Source organism: Meriones unguiculatus, chromosome 19 (assembly GCF_030254825.1).
Source record: "Meriones unguiculatus strain TT.TT164.6M chromosome 19, Bangor_MerUng_6.1, whole genome shotgun sequence".
NCBI lineage: Eukaryota > Metazoa > Chordata > Mammalia > Rodentia > Muridae > Meriones > Meriones unguiculatus.
In genome coordinates this window covers 66,759,589-66,785,076 of record NC_083366.1, presented here as the reverse complement: position 1 = coordinate 66,785,076, position 25,488 = coordinate 66,759,589, and the positions used below count along the sequence as shown (strand labels likewise).

Sequence of the window (25,488 nt, the reverse complement as noted above, 5' to 3'; positions counted from 1 at the left end):
TGTTTGCCCAGTGCTGGGGGCACAAATGCCTGCGATGACACACGGCTTCTTTTATGGGGTTCCAGTGACTGAACACGGGTCCTCAGACTTGCAAAGCAATTCTTTAACCTGAGTGGTCCGCCCACCCAAGGTGCAAATGTTTCTCTTCAAGGTGCATGTGCAGTTAGTGTACACGTAACTCGTATTCCAGACACATTCTTGGACACCTTTGTTTACATGTTTACACCATGTAAACAAAAGGGAGACAGATTTCCTACCCAGTGGAGTGTATACTCAACAAACAAGCAAACACTAATAAGCATTTAAAATAAGAATTACAATTTTATGTGACGTAGCAGAGGAAAGGAATGGTGAAAATGGCATTCAAGCAGACTGTAAAGAGGCCGAAGAGGTAAGGCATGAAGGTATGGAAGAGCCTGGAAATCACAGATTTGTGGATGGCTCTCAGTGCAACCATGCCAGAGAGGAACGAAGACCTGTGTTCTGGTGAATGGAGAGAAATGGGGCCTTCTGCATGAGAGAGAAAATTGTCTTCGATAAAAGCAAGGTTCTTTCATTTCTGCTACTACTTCTCAAACTTCACACACATTTAAAAAAAAGATTAGTACTGTGGGAGAATACAGGTTTAAGGGGGCAGGACTGTGGAGGGCCGTGGGACACAGCTACAAAGCTAGTCTGAGAGACAGTCCCGGATGCTCCAGGTAACCCGGAAGCCTCCAGTACCTGGACACAAATGGCCTCTTGCCAAAGCAATATACCTGTGGCCAAGCTTGATGAGCTGAGTTGGATCAGGAGGACTCACACTGTGGTATGGAGAGCTGCTTGTTAAGCTGTTTTGTTATTTTTTCACCTGGGGAAGTAGGTTTTGAAAAGGTCAGGTGGTTCCACACCTTTTCCTATTTGTATTGATGTGATTTGCTTGCTTTGCCTATAAATAATGAGCCCTGGAATAAACCTGCGCTGCTTCAGTCAGACTGACAGCCCTCTCAAGCGGATCCCGTGGGTAGTATGATTTGTCCTTGCTCCCCACTCAGGTACTGTTCGACTCTGCCGGCGGGCTCCGGCACAGGACTTGCATAGTGGTGTGCTGAAAGCGTGAATTCCTCACTTGGTTTTCTCCAAGTGTCTGAAGAGGGGCTGGTTCCCATCCTCAGCCTTCCCCAAGAACTGAAGAAGCAATGCTCCCACATTTCTTTGCATTACCCTGTGAACAAAACCAGAAAATGATGGTTGTTGGGAAGGGGAAAACAACGAAACAGACAAAAGAATTACTGCAAGCTAATGGCCCTGATAATGCAAAAATCCCTAACCCAATGCTAGCAGGCCTCATTAAGCTGCACCTTAGAAGGACTATTGGCAGTGATCAAATACGGTGTGCCTCTGGAACACAAGGATAGTTAAACTGCCACAAATCATCAATGTGCTGCCAAGATTAATAGAATGAAGAACAAAAACCCTATGTTTCTCTCTTAATGGGAGCAGAAAACACATTTGCCAATATCTATCCCCTTTTGTGATAAAACCTCTTGAGCGATTAAGTATGGAAGAAAAGTACTGCAACATTTTAAAGGCTTAGAAGACTGGGTCTTTAGCGAAGACCCTGCTCAATCATGAAAGTTGACAGCATTTGGTCCCATACAGGAGCAGGACAAAGCTTTCCACTCATTCCTATTCTCGTAGCACTGAAAGCCCTAAGCAGAGTAATCATTTTAAAAAGGCATTAAAAACAGAAGAGATGGTGTTAAACTTTATCTGTGAGCAGGGGGCTGTATTTCAGACTGTGAGTGTCAAATCACTATAACTAGGCTTAAGTCTTTATTCATCGAAATAGCAACTATTTTGTATACAACCAACATACAAAAACAATGTTTGCATACAAACAATGATTGTGCACCATCAATACATCCGTGCCAATGAGAAATGTTTATTCCTGTATTGTGAAAATCCGTGCATTGGGATTTGATGGACTCTTGGAAAGCCATTTTACAGCCTGCTGGCTGTGGAAGTGCTGACAGCCACCCAGATGCTTGCTGAGAGGCTGGATGAATATGGCAGGTGAGGCAAACTTTGTCAGTGTCCACGTGAGAAATTTGTTTCATAACTTCAGATACACTGCTGTATTTGGGCTTGAGAGCTGTCCCAGGTTCCCAGAATTCCCTGCTCGAGCCCTGGAGAGCAGCAGTTTTCTCAGTCTCCCTTGATAGTTTGGGATGAAATGTGACCTTACCAGGGTTTAGGGTGGAAATAATAGTCATACGGTCCCATAGAAGACTGTAATCCACGCTCTTCAGGCTCCCCAGCCCTCTTCCAGAATCTGGGCCCGCAGCCCTGTGTGTTGGGTCACCGCAGCCTGCCAGCCCCCTTCTCTCATGATGGACAGTCACAACCATGCACTAGGGTCAGCTTGTCTCCCCACACCGCACCCCACTCTCTTTCATCATCTTTCCTTCTGATCTCACCCTTCTACGCCTGGGAAAGTGAGCGTGCTGCACCAAGATGAACAGAGCGCTTGATGTGTGGACATGTGCCTTACCACCAGAGAAGAGCACTGCGAGGAGCCATTTGGCTCATTTGCATGAAGTGAATAACTCAACATCTATTCTCAAATGGATAGAGCATTGTAATTCGCTTACCCGTTCTTTCCTCGTTGTCATGGCCTCCAGTCATCATTGCCTCACGCACATCCACGTACTGGCACGGGGCTGCTTCAGGACCGTTTGGTCCACCAGGTCAAGTTGCTGGCTCTGTCAGCACTGCTCTGCTTTTGTGAAACAAGAGCTATGACCACCCAAGCCTGAGATCTGCTTCATGTCCCCAAATCCTCACAAGAATGGCTTAGTCAAGTGAAGCAAATGGTCCTTCTGAGACCAAAACACCAGCTCTGACAGGTGCAGGTCAGACCAAGCCAGTGTCAGACAGGAAGAGTTCCAGGCAGGATCACTTGCCCAGTGTCCACCTGTGGCTTTGGGTCTCTGCTTTCCAGAACAATACACAGATAGGATGAAGGGGGTGGGGCAAAAGAGAGGAGTGGTCTCCAATCTGAATGTAGCCTGTTTGACAGGAAACGTCAAATGTCTCACAACGAAACTTTGCTGAAATCTGGTTAGAGGGAGCTACACTTGAAGACCTCTTTAAAGAGAGAAGTAATGTGAGAAGTTGAGGATGTCACACCCTGAAAGCTTCAGGAGTGTTAGCAATTCGGTAGGTGGGTGATGAGCAAGGTGTATGTCGTGACGGAGTTGTCTTCCAGTCTGAACAGAAACCCAGTCTTTCTTTTAAATGGGATGTTCTGCTCGTTTATTAATGTCCGCAGGGAAGCCAGCTGAGCCCCTGGTTGTTAACCTTTAAATGCCACGTTACGTCTGAGAGTGCAATGACTTGGCTTCCTATCTGTTAAGATTTTCCTCTAGCTCACTCAGGAACATTGGCCAGGTTTGTCTGCGTAGATCTGTTCTCGACACAACTGAGAGTCGCTGAACAACGAACGGGGGTGTGTTCAGAGACAGCAGCAGCTCTGTACTGACTTCACAGCGTGCCTTCACCACAGGCCAGGGCAGGCTCTGGGTGTTGCCCTCGGTGCGGTCAAGACGAGCAGAACCACATTCCCAGCTGCTGCCAGCTGCTGCCAGCTGCTGAGGCCCACTGCTCACCATCAGCCTCTGCCTTTGGAAGAGGACCATGGAGAAAGACTGACAGGGGAGCTAAGTATCAGCCAGGACCCGGTGAGGGGGCACCCACGAAACCCTGAGGGTCCATCCCCAGCGCTGGACAGAGCAGGCATGTGGCACCTACCTGTAATCCAGCACCAGGAGCTGAAGACAAGGAGTGGGAGTTCAGGGTCCTCCTGGCTACATAACAACAGTCAGGGATTTTGGATTAGCATCAACATACACACATTGACACAAACATGCACAAACACACTTATACACAGAGAGGGAGAGACAGAGAACACACACATACACAGACAGACATACACACATACATATATACACAAACACATACATACACTGACACATACACATACATATATGCACACACAAGAGACAGGGTTTGACACCGACTTTATCATGGCTGTGATAACTCACTGTCCTCGCCTGCTTCTTCAGTGGCTGTGATGCCACTGTTGCTTTTTCTGCCTTCCTATAGGTCACTATGTGACACGCTGCTCCATTTCTGACATAAACCATAATGCCTCTCATTTCTGCTATAAAACTTTCATGGGGGCTGCTGGGGAGATGGCACAGTTGCTGCACAAACTTGAGGACCTGAGTTCAAATCCTTCAAGTCAACAGTAAGAAGCCAAGTATGGCTGTGTACTCCTGTAACTGCAGTGTTGTGGGAGGTGAAAATGGAATGGCCTCTGGGGCTTGCTGGCCAGCCAGGTTCAGTGAGAGGCCCCATCTCAAGAGAGTGAGTCAGAGAGTGATAGAGCAGGATGCCCAATGCCCTCATCCGGCATAGGCACAAATATGGGTGCATACGTATGCGCACGCGCACACACACACACACACACACACACGCACGCACACACACACATACCCACACCCAATGTTATTGAATACCATAAGCTTAGTCACTGTCCTGAGGTTGTTCACTTTCTCAAGGTTTTCTGCTTCTTTTTATTACAAATGTCAAATTTCAGCAAATTGAAAATAATACATGTTTTGACTTTTAGTGTTGTGCTGCGTTAAATACGATGAAAGGAGAAAACCCTTCTCTTCCAGTACAGGGTGATTTCATTGACTGTTTCAGCAGTTTCTAGCTACACCCACCTGTAAGATCAACTTAGCCAGTTTCTGCTTCTGTTTCCAATGCTCTTTTCTCATTTGGCATTGGGTTTCTGCTGTTGTCACAGATTCGGGCACGTAGTTGACCTGTTCGGCTCTTTTGCATTTAGGACATGAAATATGAAAAAGTGTCTTCCCTGAAGGTTCTGCACTCATCAGCTGTAAAGTCATTTGAGGGGGTGACACCTCTCACCTAATCTGCAGGAGCTGTGTAAGGGTTGCTCTGTATTCTTTTAATGGAACATTTAGTTATTCTGGGTCTTTTTGAGTTGTTTTGGCAAAACAGAATCTTAGAAACTTGACAGCTTTATTTCCATTTTTTTTTTTAATTTCCTGGAAGAAAAGCTGAGTATTTTCTCCTCATTCCTGTTGATCTCATTGGTAGCTAAATCATTCCTCTGCTGTGTTTTCCTGCTCTCTGGTGGGGTGCAGAACCTTTTTTTTTCTCAATCTGTCTATTCCTGTATCCTGTTCAAGAAGTCACTGTAGTGTTGAATGATGGGTCCTCCTAAGGGTGCACCATGCCTTGACCCCAAGAGCTAGAGAACGCCACCATATTTATAGAAAGCCTTTGTAGGTAGTGTTGGGTTTCAGACCAGGGACAAGCGGCTGAGGTGCCTATTTAACATATCAAAGCTGAGCTGGCCTCCAGATTCTCCCAGCATCCCTCAGTCTCTACCTGTTTCAGGGCATGGCTGGCACACCCTGCCCTCTAGCCCAGGGGATGGGCTTCCTCTCCCCTAGGAAGTTGCCTCCCCTAGAGGCAACTTCTGTGACCTCTTCCTGTGAGATCAGTAAACCTGCCTGAGAGCTGCCCCCAACAAACCTGACTTTATACTTTACTTTGTCTGAATTAGCTCATTCTGTTGGCAGAGAATACATGTCAGATAGTTCTAGTTTTCTTCTTTGTTGAGAGGAGAAAACACTAGGCAAAGCCAATTTAGGGGGGGAGAGATTTCCTGCATTTTATGACTCTCAGGTCATAATCTATCCCTTGAGGGAAGCCAGGGCAGGAGCTGAAGACAGGAACCTGGAAGCAGGAACAGGAGCAGAGGCTATGGAGGAGTGCTGCTTACTCGCTGGCTTTAGCAGTTTGCTTTCTTGTACAATCTGTGCCCACCTGCCCAGGCGTGGTGCCACCCACCATGGGCTGTGCCCTCAATCATTAGCCAATATGGAGTCGATTCCTTAACTGAGGTTCCCTCTTCCCAGATGACTCCTGCTTGTGTCAAGTTGACAAAACCCAGCACACACACACACACACACACACACACACACACACACACACACGAGGATGTCGCGTGACAGCTGTGGGTCGCCTGAGGAGACTTTAACCCAGCAAGCACCCCAACGTGAGCTGAGCAGACTGTTGGAAACAGAAAACTTAGGTTAGACAACTCAGTGACAATGGTGGTGACCTCAGGGGTGTGGCCAGCACCAAGAAGGCTACAAGCACTTGGGGGAAAAAAGCTTGAAAAACTGGACATTCAGGGAAAGTGTAGCTCTGCCGGTAACAGCAAATAGAGATAAGTCGGGGCGGTTTAGGATAGCCACTTTCAGAGATTCCCGTCCTTGCCTCTTCCACAGCCAGGGGCCTGGAATGACCGGAAGGGCTCTGGCTGCTGCTCTCCGGATGAAGATTGTTCCCCTTGAATCAGCTCTGTACCCAGAAGCTGTATGATGAGAGGATTCACCTCATCATACAGGGGATGATGGGGGATGGGGGCGGGGATGACAACTGGACTGACCCCCTCCCCACCTCACGCCAGTGTCTGTTAATCCCTATAAACAGCTCCCAGACTGTATCTCCATGGGATGTCTGTGCTGCTCGGGGACCTGCCCCGCTGTGCAGCAGCCCTGCCCTCTCCCCGCTGTTCCCACCCACGACTCTGTAAGAAAGCTCATCTAAACTCACTGTCCATGAATTTCACTCCTCAGATTCACAAGACTGGACCCTGGAGACTCCTGAGTCAGGTGTGCGCTTGAGCGTGAGCACCTGGGCCTCAGCTCCTGACATAAAGCTCATCTGAGCTCAAGGAGAAAGCTCTGGAGAACTCAGAAATACTCTATTTCCTGCCCCCATGACTGCAGCCACCTTGACTTTAAGCCTAAACTGTAGAAATGTGTAAACACATTTCTAGAATTTGACTCACCAGACTTGTGGCAATCCTTGAAAGGCCTGATGGTCACTGTCTGGATCTCAGCCTTTAACTTTGCCCTACTGCATTCCCAGACAGGATTTTACCATTTACTTTACACACTTCTGATTTATTTATCTTCTTCAAGCTTTAACATGTCAAACTTCACATCATTTTTTTTCCAAAAGCTTGTTTTTCTATATAGAGACATGGTGAACTCCCAGCCTGGAAACCTGATGAGGTGCCATGCTGGCTGGCAAGGAGAAGGTACCTGTGCCCCTCCCTTCGTATGCCAGATTATTGACACAGCATCCCTGAGAAGCTGGAGCCTCCCAGGAGCCTCGGGCTGGGGGAGGGGAGGGGTGAAGCCTCTACCAGCCAGAGGGATAACATGGTCTGACAGCCTGTCTCACTACCTGGGGCCAGAAGAAGAGACATTCAAGTGCTACCTACCAGGTGCCACTGCGATGTTCAACTGTGTGATGAAAAAGATGGATCCCACACTGGGGAGATGAGAGTAAAAGGGAAGCGGAAGGGTTTGTGCACTGTGAAGAAAGGTGGAACAGGAGACTTGAGGACAGTGAGGAACAGGCAGATGAGAGGAGTCTGTGCCACAGCCTGAGGCCATGATGAGGTCCTAACCCAGGCTTCGGCCAAGGGCCATGTCTGGACCCATGGTCCTGCTGCAGCTGGGGTCCGTGTCAATGTCTGTGGCCCGAGTTAGCACCAAAGGCCACGCGGATGTCTGTGGGCTATTGCTTAAGGCACTGTGCCGAGCTGGTTCAGCCCCTGGATGTGAGCGAGGGAGAGGTGCCCTGCCCCTCCCAACCCTTGCCCCCTGTGGCATGGGAGAGCTGTCCCCGAGATCATGAGAGCCGGAGATCTGCTCCCCTTCAGCTGCAGAGCGGGCCCTGTACCTTGCCTGGGCCACACAGTAGAGCTGGCCCTGGTGGCATCAAGGTGCATAAGCTGGCCCTGGGGGCATGGGAGCAGGAGAGGTGGTGGACTGACCAACTCAGCCACCACCCAGCTCCAGATCCAGGGCTTTAAGGTGGCCCACCCCAACATCTACCCCATCTATGAACTGCTGGAGTGCATGAAGGGGTGGGTCCTACAAACCAAAGCTGCAGGATCTCCATGACACAGGGTATCAGAGAAGAGTTCCAGAGAGGATCCAGTATTGATAGAGCAGCAGAAGCCAGAGGCCTCGGACCAGACTAATGCCTCATTGCAATGGACATTTGCAAAAAAAAGAAGTGTGGACAAAATGGTATACTCTGGGACTCCAAAACCCACTCCAGCTTCCAGGACAAGAATTTTTTTTTTTTTTTTTAGTTTTATTTTTTGTTGTTTAGAATTTTTTTCTCCCATTTTATTCTCTTTTGGAAGGGAGGTTGCAAGGGCAGAGGGTGGATACAAAGGATTGGGGGATGGGCAGAGATGGAGAGCAAGATTCACAAGAAATCACTAAAGAGAATAAAGTGAAAAAAGAGTTCTTACGAATCTTTACATTATAAACCAATGTGCATGAGTGTGTATTTCCACATATGTGCATGTGCATGCTTGGGTTGGGAACTGGTCTGTTGCTCTGTGTACACAAATGCTGATTTCTGGGACCTTAGCTCTGGCTGCAATCCAGAGCAGGGCATTGTCACACAAACCGATCAATGTTGTGTAAAATTTGTCCCCAGTTATCTCTGATTGGTTAATAACGAAGCTGGAGTGCCAGTTCTGGACAGAGGAAACAGGTAGGCAGAGGGTCCATTCCTTGTCCTGGGGTCTCAGGTAGGGACTATCAGGGCAGGAGGAGAAGGAGAAAGAAGAGACAGAGAGTGGACATCACCATGAGGAACTGAAGGAACAAAAACAGCCCAGACAGGACCGATATGGCAAGTAAGTTGGGACACAAGGCTGGGAAACAGCAATACTGGCATAGAGGATTAGCATAAATGCATATCTGCTCAGTTACTGAGCTTAAAGCTTATTAATAAACTTAACAAGCCTCTGTATCATTTATCTGGGAACTAGAATGGGTGATTTGAAAAGCCCACCACCAAAAATATAAACTATCACATCATACTTGTGAAAAAAAAAATGGGCATGAGCTCACATTTCTGTAACCACAGCATTGTGCAGGGAGGAGACAGGCCAACAGCAGAGCTTGGAGCCACCAGTCTAGCCAAATGACACCCTCCATGCTCAGCAAGTGACCTTGTCTCCTGGGAGTACAGAGGAGAGGGATAGATGAAGACCCAGGTGTCCTGACTTCTCGTTCACAGGATGAAGGCACCTGCAGGCACAGACATGCACATCCTGTAGTGCTCATCTTAAAACTTCACTGTATCTGGGGTGTTTAGGCCTCATCCTCCCTTCTAACCCCCCAACCCTTATGTGGGAGAGAGAAGGTTAGTGGGGAGAGAGGGCCCAGCCCCCTTTACTGTTTAGGGTCACGGGTTTTTTCAGGGCTCTACACCAACCTGGGTCAACCGCAGACGCAGCTACTACCAACACAGAATGCCACACCTTCTCTGTCTCCACTCTCACAGTCCTAGGCCACACCCCTCTCTGTGCTGCACTCGGAAGGCTGTTACCAGCTGGCAAAAGCCATGCTCTGCACTAGACAATTATCAGCTGCTGACAAACTGCAGCCCAACTAAAATCCCATACCTGGGATTTTAAACAAAATTTTAAAACAAAAAGCATATTTGCATAACTGAATTTACAAAGAAACCAAAACTTCCATTACTGGATCCCTGTGAGTTCAAGGCCAGCCTGGTCTACAAAGTGAGTCCAGGACAGTCAAGGCTACACAGAAAAACCCTGTCTTGAAAAGCCAAAAATGTTTTGTTTTGTTTTTTGAGCCAGTGTCTTACTGTGTAAGCAATGCAGCCCTGCAACCTTGGTCTTCTTGCCCCGGCTTCTCACCTGCTGGGATTATAGGCATGAGAAACCCTACCCAGACCTGTCAAGTTCCTCCTTTCTTTATCCCATCCCTCCTTAGCTTTTTAGTTTTGTTTGTTCATTTTGACAGGGTCTCACTGCTATTCAGCCCAGGCTGGCCCAGAATTTTCCTTGTAGACCAACCTGGTTTTGAACTCCCACATGGCTAGTTTGCCAGCTTGCTGTAGGAACCTCCTCCATCTCCTCCAAGGGCTGGATTTACAGCTAGACCGACATACCCACCCAGCATGTATGTGGGTCTGGAGATCCAAAGTCTGGACTTCACGCTTGCACAGTAAGCATTTTAGCCACTGAGCCCGCTCCCCAGCCCAGGAAACCTACATTAGCTTTGAGGACACAGCCTGGGGGTTAAAGATGGAAGAGATTCCCCCTGTGAGGAAAGGCCAGAAATCTTCAAGTCAGAACTGCCACAAGATAAAATGCCATTATTTAATGATAAGAGAATATAAAGACATGCACACCCCATGTTGGGGCAAATACACAAGACATAAGCCATAAGGGTCTGAAGAAACACACAGGAGTGGGACATGGGGCTTCACAGTGGAGAGGTCAGTCGTGTAGACAGAATATTAATGAGCACACGTTGGACGCGGGTTGTACTTCTTCAATTTAAAGATTTGCTTTCTTCCTATCTATGTGCATAAGTGTACTTCCCTGGGGCTGGAGTTACAGCCCAGAATGTGAGTCAGGTCCTGTAGAGTGAGCACTCTTAAACTCCCTGCCATCTCTCCAGCTCCCACGTTTCTTACTGTGTGTGTGTGTGTGTGTGTGTGTGCGCGCACGTGCATACATATGCCTCAGCTCGTGTGTAGGCGACAGAAGACAATCTGCAAGAGTCAGTTTCTCTTGCTGTCCCATGGGTCTCAAAGTCTGAACTCAAGTCATGAGTCTTGGCAACGAGCACTTTCTCCTCCAGAGCCACCTTGCAGGCCCTCTGAGTTGCACTTTAAACCAAATGGCCCTAATGGACGTGTCCAGAACATTCTGTGCTGCAGCAGCTGCTGAGAACACACTCTTCCCAAACACACAGAATATTCTCCAATGTTTTAAAACCGTAAAACATGTTTTATTTAAATGACTCTTTTAGGGAGGGAAACACATACACATTCTTCTTCCGTTGTCTGCTGTCGGCACAGCAGGCGAGCTGGCTTGAGAGTGCCCAGTATTTTAAGTAGCAAAGGAAAGTTCTTCATCATAGCAGCTATTATAAGAAAAAGAAAAAAGAAAAGCAGAGCTGGTATTAAACTCAGTGGAGGAAACCTAAAAGATTTGCCAGCAAGACGCAGTCCAAGGTGAAGATGCCGGCCCTCACCACTTCCGTTCAGTGTGGGACTGGAAGCCTGAGGCAGAGGGATCTACCAAGCAAGATGCAGAAACCAGTAAACAAACAAAAATAAGCATTTAAATCACAGAAGAAAAAATAAAAGCATCTCTATTTACATATGATATTTGGGCCACGTTCCCCAAAGAATCCACCAAGGACAAAACCCTTCTAACTAGGAAATAAATTCAGCAAAGCTAAGAGAACAAAATGGACACACAAAAGGCAGTGTCATTTAAAAAAAAACTGTGTGCAGCCTTTATTAGTACTTTACTTATTATTATTATTATTAGTGTGTGTGCCTATGAGAGAGAGAGAGATTTAAATGCTTATTTGCTTGTTTACTAGTTTATGCTTTGGATGGTTGGTTGGTTGGATAGTTATTAGAAAGTCCAAAGACTTTTTTTTCTGGAGAGATGGTAAATGGCCTTTTTGTTGCCTAGGCTGGCCTTGAATTCTTGGGTTCAAGCAATCCTCCTGCCTCTGAGAGAGTTGAGACCCCAGACATGTGCCACCATGCCTGATTGCCAATAATACTGTTAACAATGATAGAAATAAACTAATGAGATTCCTATGGAATCCCAAAAGACTCAGACTAGCAAAAACAGATCCAAGGAGCAGGAACCAGCAGGAAGAATCACGCCAGCTGATTTTAAATTATATCATGAAAATATGATGCTCAATGGAGCATGAGCCGTCACAAGAACACACATGGCAGACGGGTATAAACACACATGCTGACTGGCACAAGAGGTCAAAGAGTCGAGCACAAAACCCTGTAGGCAGATGCGCAGGCAGGCAGGCTGGTGAAGGCAAAGGTTCTAACTAAGGCTCAGGCCTCTGCCCTCACAGCCATGTTTATACATGACCCACACAAATGTGGCACACCGCCAAAACTGGGCATGTGACAGATTACATCACTGTTTTCTTTCAGGCTTCCCAGATGTCCAGTATCAGCCATGTGGTGCTGACTCATTCTCTCCCTCTGTCTAACATCAGCCATCCTGGTATGTGAGGGATCTCAGTATTGGCCAGTGGTGGGCAGAGGGGAGAGGCTCTGTTACTGTTAGTACTGGGAGGCCGTCCGTAGCCTGGAGCCCATCTCTGCACCCAGGCATGAGCATCAAAGGTAGCTTCAGACTCTTGGTGCTGCTCTACCCTGCCCCCCAGCTTCCGGTTGCACTGAAGTCCCTCAGAAGTGAGTGCTTACTCCACACACCCTGCCTACATCTGTTTCAAGGAGACGTTATTCATCTGGAGAGAGGACTTTGACGGATAAGCCTGAGGTCCTTCGTTCAGATCCCCAGGACCCAAGGAAAAAGCCAGGCACCAAGACACACACTGGGGAGACAGTTCAGTGGGTCTCTGATACTCACTGGCCTGCTGGTCTAGCCAATTGGTGAGCTGCAGGTTCAATGAAAGACCCTGTCTGAAAAAATAAAGTGTCCTCCATATGGACAAATATGGGTTCACACGCAGGGGCACGCACAGAGAAGCCCAGGAGGAAGTCAGAGAAGAGAGGAAGGACTGTGAGGTGTGAAGGTTCTAAACACAGAGAGGGGCGGAGTGCTTTCCACAGCCATCTCTAGGACCTATGTGAGGCTGCTCTTGGTGACAGAGGCAAGTGTTCTTCAACACATTCTCTTCCTCAAGCCCCTGGTGAAAGGGTGTGGTTAGTGGGGGCTGTCAGCTCGACAGAATCTGCAGCCAGCCAGCGTAAGAGCCCCTTAGGGTGTCTGTAGGGACTGTGTTGGTTGCTTTCACTGAGGTTGGAAGACTCCCTCACCACAGGTGTGTCTAAATTCTTAGTTACTGTTGTTTTGCCATCGTGAAACACCATGACCAAGGCAACTTATAAAAGGAAGCACTTAACTGGGGCCTGTTGACACTTTTAGATGTTTTTAACCCATGATTATCCTGGCAGAGAGCATTGTGGCAGGAGTGGGAAGGAGAGGCTGAGAGTTATGTTCTGATCTTCAGGTAGAAGGCAGAGGGAAAGAGTGGGCCTGGCATGGACTTCTGAAGCCTCAAAGCCCATCCCCAGTGACTCACCTCTTCCAAAGAGGCCGCCCCACCTAATGCTCCCTGAGCAGCCCGCCAACTGGGAACTAGACATTAACCCAAGTAAATTCAGGGCCATTCCCATTGAAACCAGCTCAGGGTGGTACTGTTCCATGGCTGGCACCCTGGAGGAGGCAGACGGAGCAGCAGCACGCTCATCACTCTGCTTCCGGTTCCGGATGCCAGGCGACCACCTGCATGGAGCTCCTGCTGCCTTGACTTCCTGCCATGATGGAAGGACTGCACCTTGAACTGCCAGCCAAATAAACCCATTTCCTCTTACATTGCTTCAAAAGAGTTCTTTACCACAGCAAGAAGGAGAGCAACCAGACCGACAGAGGGGACATTGGAAAAAAATGTCAACCTACCCAGACAAGGGCTAAGCGGATGCTGCCCTGGCTGGCTGGAAGCTGCTGGAGCCACAGTGCCCACAGCCTTCACTGTGGGGCAACCAGGAGACTGGGACCTAATAACAAGTCAGTAGGAGTGGCCTGAGGCCCAATAGCTGATGGTATTAGCTAAAGGTCTGGAATTGGCTTATCATCCTGCCTCGTCTCAAGCAGCTACCAGGCATTCACACCCCATAAACAGGATATACCTGGAAAATCCTTATCTTCAGAGACTAGAAGAAAACATCCCAGGGCACCCTATATCCTGAACCTCACCCCACACCACAAGAGCTCTAGGGAGCGCAGGGACAAACTTTTCATACAGGCCACCTGGAGTGTTACCAAAGAAATGGAAATGGCTGCTGGGTAAACAAATAGCAGCGTCTTTCTGGGGGTGGTGGGTCAAAGCTAGATGTAGGGAAGGAAGGAGAAAGTCGCGCCAAGAACTGGATAGAATGTTCCAAACAGAAGAAATTGCCCAGGCAAAGGTCTCGGGGCGAGAAAGAAAAAGAAAAAGAGAAGAACAATAAAAAGAGAAGAACTGGGGCCTGAACAATAGGGGTGTTAGTCAGATGGGTTTGACAACCTCTGAGCCCCACGGCTAGGTGCCCTTTCCATAGGCACCACGGGAAGGGCAGTCACAGGGCTGACTGTGACCCAGCTTGCTGTGTGGAGAGCAGGGACACGGCATCAAGGTCAAGAAACGTCACAGCAGCTCGGCCCTCGGTGGTAGCCGAGAGGATAGAAGGAAGCGTTTTAAATTCTCAGAAGGGTCTCCTGAGATGGAAAGGTTTTGCTACATAGCCCCTGCTGGCCTTGAACTCAGTATCCTCCCACGTGCACTTGTCAGAGACTGGGATTACTGAGTGCACTATCACATCAGCAGTCAGATCACATACACTTTACAGAAAAAAATTCCTAATATGTGACAGGCCCTCCCTACCTGGGACCCAGGAGGAGCCACCAAGAGGCCCTGGCAGCAACCGCATCTCCTTATATACATGCATAAATAAAGTCCTCTGTTGCCCTTGCAAACAGGTCCCAACTTTGCTCCCACCTCACTCACTCTTCATCACCAGCTGTGTGCACAGCTAATTCCTACAGACAGGCTGCCGTCTGTCCTGCTAAGAGGCCCCTGTTGGCTGCAGGGTGGCTTCCCACGTCCCAGATCACCGAAGCAGCCTTGTACGCACCTTTGCTGACCATTTCTTGGGTGGGTTCCAAGCCCTAACCCCTAGCTCCTCCGATGTGGTCTCAGACCAGGACTGTTGAAGAGGTGAGCTCAGTGCCACGCCTGATGCTACCACCAGAGTCACCAGCAGAGGGCGTGATCATTCTGTGCACACTGCCTTGTGCACACAAAAACCTGACCTCAGGGCTCCAGGGCTCCAACTCCTTCTGGCCTCTGTGGGCACCCGTACTTATGTGCTACACACACACACACAGCAATCAATAAGTATTAAAACATAAAATTAAATATTTTAAACACCTTGTTTTATTTCCATGTTTCCATTATTAATGAAGTTCCTCTGTTTCCCTATTCTCCAAAATTCTTTGAACTTGACATTTTCCAAGCTTAATTAACTTTTATCATTTACCTAATTTGATGCTGGATGCCCTCTTACTCTTGAGTGTGTATCAACATATTACACTTAAAAAAAAGATTAACATACTTTCTGCTTCGAGTATGTTAACCTTTTGTCTTGAAATAAAGTTCTAGTCATTGATTTTTAGCAATTAGGAATTGCTGCATTTTTATTCCTGTGTGTGTGTGTGTGTGTTCGCGCGCCCTTGCATGCGCGTGCGCATGCACATGCAGGCGCACATTGGAGCAGTTTCTGCGAAGGCCAGGTCCCCCAGGCTGGAGTTACAGGCAACTGTGAGCTGTTCTATTGAAAGCAGGTCCTCTGATGGGCAGCTGGGGCTTTGTGCAGATCCCCTAGTAAGGGGAGAGAGGTTGTCTCTGACATGGACTCTGCTACCTATTTTCTCATCACTCCCGTGATTCAACTTAATGAGCTGGGGTGTGTGGATGGGAAGAGGAAGCTCCCCTTATCTGAGAAAGAGGAGGGGGGGAGGGAGGAAGAGGAAAAGAGAGGGTGGGACTGGGAGGAGAGAAGGGAGGCACTATGATCATATGTAAAGTGAATAAATAAATAAGTTAGATTTTTAAAAAAAGAAAGTATATCCTCAATCTAATGGGCTATGATGGTGCAGGCCTTTAACTTCAGACTTAGGAGGCAGAGGCAGACACATCTCTGAGTTTGAGGTCAGCCTGGTCTACAGGGTGAGCTTCATGATAGGCAAGGCTATACATAGAAACCTTGTCTCAAAAAACAAACAAACAAACAAACAAAAAACTAAAATGAAACAAAAAAAGAAAGAAAAGAAAGAAGATCCTCTCCAAGAGCAGCAAGCATTTTTAACTTCTGAGCCATACAGCCTGCTACAACTTTATTAGACAAAAGAGGATTGGTTTTACTTGCTCAAGCGTGTTGATATTTCTTGTATAACTTTGGTTTCACTATCTCCCTCTTGCTCAGAGCTCGCATCTGGCTTCCCTTGGTTATTTTTAGAACTTTCATGTGTAATTTGCTGTCTTCAATGTTTAACTTCTGTTTGGAATGAGGTAAGGGTCTAGCCAGTGGTCCAGACAGGATGCATTTTTCTCTGTGTTGGTAGACCCTCTGCCTCAGGTATCTCAGCTGCTCCAAGAACACTGGCATGCCAAAGACCTTCCCCTGAGCCTGAGGTCCTGCAAGCTGACTGCGGCCTCTGTTGGGATACACTCGTGAGACACTTAGACAGCAGGAGTGGGCCATTCCCCTCTGCTCTGTGGCTCCTGAACAATGCATGTGTGTGTGTGTGTGTGTGTGTGTGTGTGTGTGTACACCTGTGTGTGTGCCTGTATGTGTTCATGTGTCATGTGCATGCAGCAGCCAGAAGTGACCAGCAGAGAGCGCCACATCCCCAGGAATCAGAGCTGCAGGCAGTTGTGAGCCTCCATGTGGGAGCTGGGAACCAAGCCCAAGTCCTCTGCAAGAGCAATGAACTCTCCTAACCACTGAGCCATCTTTCCAGCCCCTGATTTCAACAATTACATGTATCATAGTATATGTTATTTTATATCTACACATTAATCTATTTCTGGATTATCTAGTCTGTTTCATTAATCTTCCCTTCCTTTCCTACTTTGTGGGGGAGGGGCTGGGCATGTGGGGACTTGAACCTCCAGCTACCACTGAGCTACATCACCAGCTACATCGTCAGCTCATTCTATGATAACGTGTTGTTTTAATTAGTTAACTATCTGGGAGCTGGCGAGACGATTCAGTGGCACTCACCTACATTTACTATCTCTAGAGCAGTGGATTGTGGTTTGTTTGTTTGTTTTTTTTACCCCCAAATATGTTCAATTTCTTCATTTATGGCTCTATTTTTATGTCATTGTTGAATGCTTCATCACATCTTTAAAGTTGTTTTAAATAATCATTGTGTGCACGTGTGTACATGATGTGTCTGGCGGTACATGTGACAAGGCCATGTGTGGAGGTCAGAGGATAACTCTGTCCAGTCAACCCTTTCCTTCCATCTCTATGTGGTTTCCCAGGTTCAAACTCAGGCAGGCTTGAGGAAAATCAAATTGCCAGGTTTATTCTGCAAGCGCTGTTCCCTGTGGCACCAAACTCTCTTTAAGGTCCTCTTTAATCATTTCTTTTCATAGATCAGTTTTGCTTCTCTGTTTGATGTAGCTCTCAGTATAATGGGTTTCATTTTACAAATAACATGTTTCCTTGATTATTCTTAAAACATTCAAACTTATCCTGTTTTGTTTTGTTTCCAAGACAGGGTTTCTCTGTGTGGCCCTGGCCCTCCTGGACTCACTCTGTAGACCAGTCTGGCCTCAAACTCAAGAGATCTGCCTGCCTCTGCCTCCTGAGTGCTTGAGATCAAAGGCATTCACCGCCACTGTATGGCTCAAGCCTATCTTAAACTATAATAAAGCCTACCATTTATTAAACGCTGCCTGGGGGTGGGGTAGGGTGGAGAAGGCCCAAAGGTTAAACATGCTGCTCTTGCGGAGGGCCTGAGGTCGGTTCCCAGCCTCCATATCAGCAGGTTCATAGGGACCCATAGCTGCAGGTCCAGGGGATCCAATGCCCCTGAAGGCACCAGAGCGCATGACATACTCTCAGACACAAACACATAAATAAAGTTTAAAACTTAGCAACACTCCCTGCCCTGCACACCAGACATAGTCTTTGTGTTACTTGTTCAAACAAAGATACAGTCCCGAAGGTCTGTTTTGAAACTCTATTTTATTTGGGGTACTTAAGCCGCCACCTCCCTTCCACCAACCCTTTAAAACTAGGTAAGAGAGAGAAGGTTAGTGGGGAGAGGGGCACAGACCCCTTTATTTCTCCCAGCTGTTTAGCATCGATGGGTTCTTTTGGGGCTGTACCAGTCTCCATCAACAGTAAGTGAAGCAAGCAGTCTCCTTCATCTATTCCTCCAAGCCACTGGGACACCACCCATCTCCAGTCTCTGCAAACTGCCACCCCGTCTGTCTTCTTCTGGGCTCTCATATTTATATTTCTTGGAGTCCAAGACCCCGCCCCTCTCCTTGCTACAGGGGCTGGGCCGTTACCAGTGGGCAAAGACCACAGCCCACAGTAGGCAATTATCAGCTGCTGACAAACTTGGATCAAAACAAAAGCGTATTTATTTACATAACGTGACTGAGTTTTAAAGAAACCAAAACTTCTGTTACCGGTCACAAAACACTGCTCTGTTGAAGGGTGGATGTGCTGGGGCTTGAAGCACTGGATGTTCTGCCTGAAGCTTGGGTGTACTCACTCACAGCGTCCTCTGGCCCTGCCTGTCACAGTGGCTGCTCAAGTCCCAGCATCACACATATTTTCAACTCAGAAAGGAACACAGGCGCCACCTACAGCTTCTGTGACATCTCTAGCCTGAACAGATCAGTTAGCACCTTGACACTTTTCCTCAGAGTCAATGAGCAGAAATCTGTTACCTTCAAAGTGAAGGATAGATAAAGATGAATGGACATGGAGCTGGGTGTTGAACAAGTCAAACTGCCATGACTCCCATCCTGAGACCTTCACCAAGGCCTTTGCTGGGTGGGATGACCTGAAATCTACCATGTGTAGAAGGGGAACCTGGGTGAGGAGGGGTCTTGGCAGTTTATTGTGGCCATACAACAGGAATCATGGGATGCATGCCTTAATTATGGCCCTACAGACACCTCTCTGAAGTCACAAAACTTCTGCTTCCAAATACTAGCATTGGGCTCAGGCCTACAACTGAGTTCCAGTGTGAGTGGCAGTGGGTGTGACACAGGAACCTGCTTTCCTATGGTGCTCCCTGGCCCCAGTCTCACTGCATTTGCTGTAGTCTTCAAAGTCTTGTCAGGCAACATTTTTTTCACATGTGTTTCCCAACTTCAGTATGAAAATCTTTACTGTTTTCCTGTTGAATTGGTAAAGAGAGAGGGAGGGGGACCTCTCCAGGCTTCCGGCTGCAGGATGATCCAGCGGGTAAGACACTTGCTGCTCCTCTAAAGCACTTTTGTTTGGTTGGTTCCCAGCATCCACAGACAGCTCACAACAGCCTGTAACTCCAGCTCCTGGGGTGGCTGTGATGCTCTCTTCTGGCCTCCAAGGGCATCTGTATTGTCAAGCATATACTGCTCCCAAACACAGACAGAAATATACAAATTTAAAAGCTAAAATAAATCTTTTTAAAAAAACACTCCATGAAAATAAATGCATGAATCATTCCTTTCCTGGTGAGATAGAGGTTTACTTACTTTCTGGAGACACCAAAACAGTTTTGGTTTCCCTGCAAGTGCCCAGCTATGGAACAAACTCAGAACCAGGATGGCTTTGTTGAACGGCGCAGTCTAGCTCTTGATCTCCGCTGTCCCCACTGGGACACTGTTTGCTAACGAGCTTCCCGAGGGGCAAATCTTGAGCCATCCCAGCAATCAGATGGAATTAGGTAGCACATGCTAACACTGCTGAAGGTGAACACACGCCACAAACACACCAGAAGGATCCAGAAGAACGTTTTAAAAAGAAAAAAAAAAAAAGAGAGAGACAATACCCTGCAAACAGCCAACAGTCAATAATTTTTACTAACAAGAAAGTCACCTTTTTTTTCTTCTCTAGGCTGCACTGTTCAGATCTTCCGTGTGTCACATCAAAGTATGTACAAATTCTTTCCACTGCCCAGCCAAGTGACCACAGTTAAAAACAAAAGCCCTCCCCCACAACAGCTTCTCATTTGAGCTGCATAAAAACACATCTTTTCAGCTCTGCCTCTTTTTCTTTAGTGTGTGTGTGTGTGTGTGTGTGTGTGTGTGTGTAAGGGTGTGCAAGCTCAAGTGTGAGTGCGTGCACCTGGGCATGCTCACAGGGGGCCAGAAGTCAGCACAGTGTCTTCTTCAAAAGTTCCACGTTTCCTCTTGTGTCTGCAGCCTGCTGGCTGGGCCCACAGCACTACCAGCCTGGCCAGGGTCAGCAGAGTCAGACTTGACAAGAAGGTGAGCAAGGACACTGTGCGTGCAGGTCTGTCTGGCACGTCAGGAAGGCGTTCCCTAGCACAGACAGTGTTTCCCTGCAAGGCCGAATGGCCTCGCTCTCTTTGCTGCTTTTAGTGAAGGGTTCCTTGTCAGGAAACTTACTTTCCAGAAGAGAGCTGGGTTTGACATCTGTGTTTTCAGGAAGAGTGAAAGAAATTGGTAGGGCCTGGGTTTCCCAGAAATGGGAGCTGGAGTCAGAAGAGTCTGCTCCCAGAACTGGAAGGAGGATGAGAGAGAAGGGAAGGGAGAGAGGAGGTGGAGAGAAAGGAAAACACTAGGACCAGGGGATTTGGTGCCTTGCTGACTAGACCTCTCCAAGATGGGACCAGGACCAAGGTGTCCATGCTGTGAGGTGACATTCACCTAGTGGCTTCTGCGGGAGCTACAAAATCCAGGTTGCTGCAGCAGCAAAGCCAGAATGGAGGTAGCCAGAATCAGACTGGCTGTTGGTGACTGGAGAGGTTAAGGCTGCAAGACGGCTGCTCCAGAGTGCAGGCATTAAGCCCTGGGACTGCTGAACCTGAGGGGTTCAGGGAGAGTCATGCTCACTCGACACAACCCACGTGTCCTGGCTAGTTGACATAAGCTGGAGTCATGTGAAAGGAGGGCTCCATTGAGAAAATTCCGGCTGCAGGGTCTTTTCTTACTCAGTGATTGATGGGCTGTTCCTGTGGTCTCAGCTTCAGCCAGCCCACCTGCATTCCTTAGGTTTCTTGTTACCACGACAAAAGGCCTGACAATAAGCAATTTAAAGAAGAGAGCTTTTCTTTTGGCTTAGTTTTAGAGACTACAGTCCACAACGTGGCAGGAGCCTGGTCGTATCTTCTCTAGAGTCAGGAAGCAAAGAGAGAGAGAAAGGGAGAGGGAGGGAAAGAGAGAGAGAGAGAGAGAGAGAGAGAGAGAAGGAAGTAGGCCTGAGCTATGAACCCTCAAGGCCCACCCACGCCACCCCACTTCCTCCAGCAAGGCTCCCCTTTCTAAAGGTGCAGCTTTCCAAAACACTTGCCGCTCCTGGACACTAAGTGTTCAAATCCAGGAAGGCAGTGGGGCTGGATCCCTGGGCCACGCCTCTCATCTCCAGCCAGGATGCTTCTGGCCCATCTTGCCCAGGAAGGGAGCAGGAGCTCTGCTCCAGCCATACCCAGAGCTGGACCCGCTTGCTCTAGGCTCCTGTCTCCTGTTTGTAGAGAGGGGAAGGACAGGAGTCCTGGATGTGTGGGATGCCCTGCGAGGGTGCGAGCATGCCATTGCCCACCTGGACGGTTTCTCACGGCTGCCCCTGCACGGACAGAGCTGAAGCACGGATGCAGCGTGTGAGGCTCTACCGCACGGCTTCTCAGATGAGGAAACGGGCCTCAGGATCTCGGGCCACACAGAGGCCCAACCAAGTCCCGACAGTATTTCTTTTATTCGTTCTTGGGTGCTGGAGGTGGAACCCAGACCCCACCCATGCTCGGCGCACGCTCCACTGAGCCCAACCTCAGAGCCACTAAACTGGCACCCACCCTGGAAGGAAAGTCAATTCCCACAAGGTGTCCTGGAGCCTCTATATGTACGTCATAACATGTGAATGCACACACGCACACACACATGCACACACAGTGTTTTAAAAATGTACATGGAATGGGAAAAAAGGAAAATGAGGAGGAGGAAAATGAGGAGGAGGAGGAAGAAGAGAAGTGCTCTGCTCCCTGCCGTTGGATGCGGTTCTCTCCTCCATAGTCTGGGCTTTCCAGTGACAGTCACAGTGTGAGCGTGATCTGGGTTGTGTTTTCACCCCACCATCCTCCCCACTTTCCTTCTAGTCTCTATGGGCCTGGCTTCATCCTAGTGTGTCCAATGAGAGAAGAAATGAGGTCGTTATCTATTGGTATCAAACTTTGTTCAAGAAATGCCTGAAACCTAGCAGGTACTCAATAAACGGAAGAATTAGTAACCGAATGTCCCCGTTTATCTCTGGGTGCTGGCTTGTAGCATCGTGTTTCAGTGCTGGGGATCAAATCAAGGCCTCGTGCATTGTACACAAGCACTCTGCCAACTAAGCTACCCCGCCAGCCCCAGGCTGAGCTTGACTGAGCTCAGGGTGGGGACCCTGACACACACCAGTCTGTGCTTCAAGCCCTTTCCCAAGCAAAGGTAACCCTGGTGACTCTAGTCCCCCAACCATCCTGGGGTCAATATGATTTTCATAAGTGACTACCAAAAAAGGGAAACTGAGGTGGACAGCAAGGGAGGAAAACGGCCTGCCCCAGTCACGGTGTTGGGGAGTGGCAGCAGGGAGTTGGGATGGAGACAGGGGTTTCCATCTCCATACCCACCACCTCGTCCCTGCTGCAGCATTCTTTGGTGATGCCAGAGCCTTGTTTTCTAGCACTCAGACAGCACACAGCCTGGCAAGATGTGCCCGAGTGTGTGTGACTGCAGCGTATGTGATTGTCTCCAAGCAGCAGCAGCTGAACCCTGGGTGCATGTCACTTCAGTATGTGTGGTTGTCTGCAGCTGATATCCGTGTGTGTGTGTGTGTGTGTGTGTGTGTGTGTGTGTGTAACTGTTGCCCTGTGTGTGTAGCTGGTGTGGTCGTCTTTGTGCAGCAGTAGCCGAACCCCAAGCATTTGTGCAGCATTGCTGAGAGCTGATGAAACTGGCAACTTCTCAGAAGACCAGAAGTGTGGTCAAGCACCAGCTTCCTGGCTCCTGAGAGCCTTTGACAGACAGAGTACTCACCTTCAATGCTCGGTGAAAGAAAGCTGCGTGGGACGATTTCGCCCCTGAGTCTGCCGGGGTGCAGAGTACAGCATGGAGGGTGTAGAGGAGGAGGCTCTCCGGGAGAGCATGCAGAGCCCGGGGCCCAGGCTCCCTCACCTCGCCTGATGGGGGCTGGAGCCAAAGATCATCCCTGCCACAGCACCATTTCCACCCCCCACCCCCAGGCCTGATGAGGGAGCAGCCCCTCAGTGCCTGGGCGACCCCCGGCGAGCCTAGGGCATGGGATGTTCTAGACCCCAGGCCTCAGCTGGGCAGCTGTGTCTCTTTCCAGTAAAGCACTCTGGGCAGGGCTTTGCAGAAGTGTTTAGATAAGCTTTACACCTCCTTAGCCTGAGTCGTATCGTAGAGTGGATGTGTCATCTCTAGTTCTTAGTAGAAAGGGTTTTTGCTAGAACACGTTTCACAACTGTGGATTTCACATCCTTGAAACCCTGCTGGCTCTGTCCCGCCTGCCAACTGCTGCCAGCAGGCTTGCTCCATCAACCACATCTGCAGTGGATGCCATCAGCTGCTTCCAAGGCCCTGACCATTTGGAATGGAGCCCCCCACTCCCAACTCTGCTGCCTTGGGGCCTGTTGCCCTTCCTCCTGCACCATCACCTGCATCTACCGTTGAAGCCGAATGAGCAGAGAAATGCTCAGTGACTGGCATGTGTACCACGAGCGGCCGAATCTGAAGGCACGCTTCCGTTTTTTGCAACACTCTTGCATTTCCCTGAGTCATTTGGAAAGCCTTTGAAATGTGCTGGAACCCCTCAGCTGCCCTCCTCAGGGGAGAACTTTGTAAGCTGGGACAGAGCATGTTCACCTTCTGGCTTCCCGGTTTTAAAGCCATCCCTACTCCAGGGAGTGTTATTTGACCCTATTCTATTACTCAATCCTCTGGCCCCCACTCCCACAAAACAAAACCGCCAAACCAGTCTTTGGAGAATTAGGCCAGGCATATTCTGTGTGAGTCTGGATGATGGGACCACAGAGCAAGAGCCTGGCAGGGGTGAAGGCGGATGGTTGGGAGTTGGTGGGAAAGCTGGAGGGGAGGCTGCGGAGGAGGCTGGGGTGTGTGTGCAGCAGGACTCTAAGCTTTCTACTCCACCATGGAAGGAGTCAGTGCTTGGTGGAGTAAAGGAGTCCAAAGGTCAAAGCTGAAATGCCACCCTAGACCACCAGCCCACACTAGAAAGCTTTAACTAAAAAGGCAATAAGCAAACAGCAACTGACAGGTCTCTGGAAACAGTATGAACTGCTTTGCAAAGTTTAATTAAAAAATACAAGACAGAGATGAGGAGAGGTGATGGAGGTGGCAGAGGTGGCAGAGGTGGCAGCGGCGGTGGCTGCGGCACACACCTTTAGTCTTAGCACTGGGAAGCAGAGGCAGGAGGGCCTCTGAGTTCAAGGCCAGCCTGGTCTACAGCGCCAGTTTCAGAACAGCCAGGGCTGCACAAGAAACCTTGTCTTGAAAAACAACAACAAAAAATGTTTTTTGTTTTTTTTTAAAGAAATGAGAAATGAGCCAGTTAAGGAGTTAAGGGCACTGGATGCTCTTAAGAGCAACTGGACTTTAATTATCAGATTCACAAGGCAGCTCACAACCAGCTGTAACTCCAGTCCCAGGGGATCAGCTGCCCTCCTATGGCTTTTGTAGGCACCAGGCACACATGTGCTGTAGACATACATGAAGACAATACACTCATACACATAAAATTGAAATGAACAAATCTTTTCAAACTTAGAAGTAAATAAAAGGTGCTAGAAGGCCAACAAACACAGTGCCGTGGTAGGTATCTGGCTTTCATGCTGGCCATGGTCCCTACGTGAGGGCTGTGGTCATTAGAGCACTGAGCAACTGAGCTTTCCCACCAAGAAATTCAGAACTCGGGTACACAAAACAGGGAGAGCTGCAGACTTGACTAGTTGTCAGCCTGTCGGTCCCCCTTGTGATTGACAGAACTTTATTTTCCATCTTTAGGCTCCAGTCAGGTAAGCCCTAGACCAATTCATTGACTCATTCATTCATTAAGTCACTCATTCAGTCAGTCAGTCAGTCATAAACAGTCTCACATGGCCTAGGCTAGCCTGGCACTGACATTATAGCTGAAAATGACTTTGAACTGCTGATCTTGCTGCCTGTACCTCCCGAGTGCTGGGATTACAGGCATGCACCACCATATCGGTTTTCTGTGGTGCTGGGAGTTGGACCCGGAGCTTTGTGCAAGATATGCAAGTGCCTTACCAACTGAGCCACAACTGGTCCAATATTTTATTTACTTTTAAGTATATCACATTTATTTATTTATTTATTTATTTATGTACTTACTTACTTACTTATTTACTCAAACCCATGCCATAATATACACAGAGAGGTCACAGGGCAACCTGAAGGGCCCGGTTCTGACCCTCCAGCATCTGAATCCTAGAGCTCAAAGCTAGGACAGTGCCATTATCCTCTCCGCCATCTCACTAGC

At 48.5% G+C, this 25,488-nt stretch overlaps 1 long non-coding RNA gene across 1 annotated transcript; it reads right to left on the bottom strand.

The window, feature by feature from the left end:
• Positions 1-375: 375 nt before the first annotated feature.
• Positions 376-23,697, bottom strand: LOC110552353 (uncharacterized). The gene is made up of 4 exons (XR_002476644.2): positions 22,986-23,697; positions 3,793-3,848; positions 2,634-2,758; positions 376-1,204 (listed from the first exon to the last, which is right to left on the bottom strand). It is a non-coding gene; the product is annotated as an uncharacterized LOC110552353 (long non-coding RNA).
• Between the last annotated feature and the right edge of the window lie 1,791 nt (positions 23,698-25,488).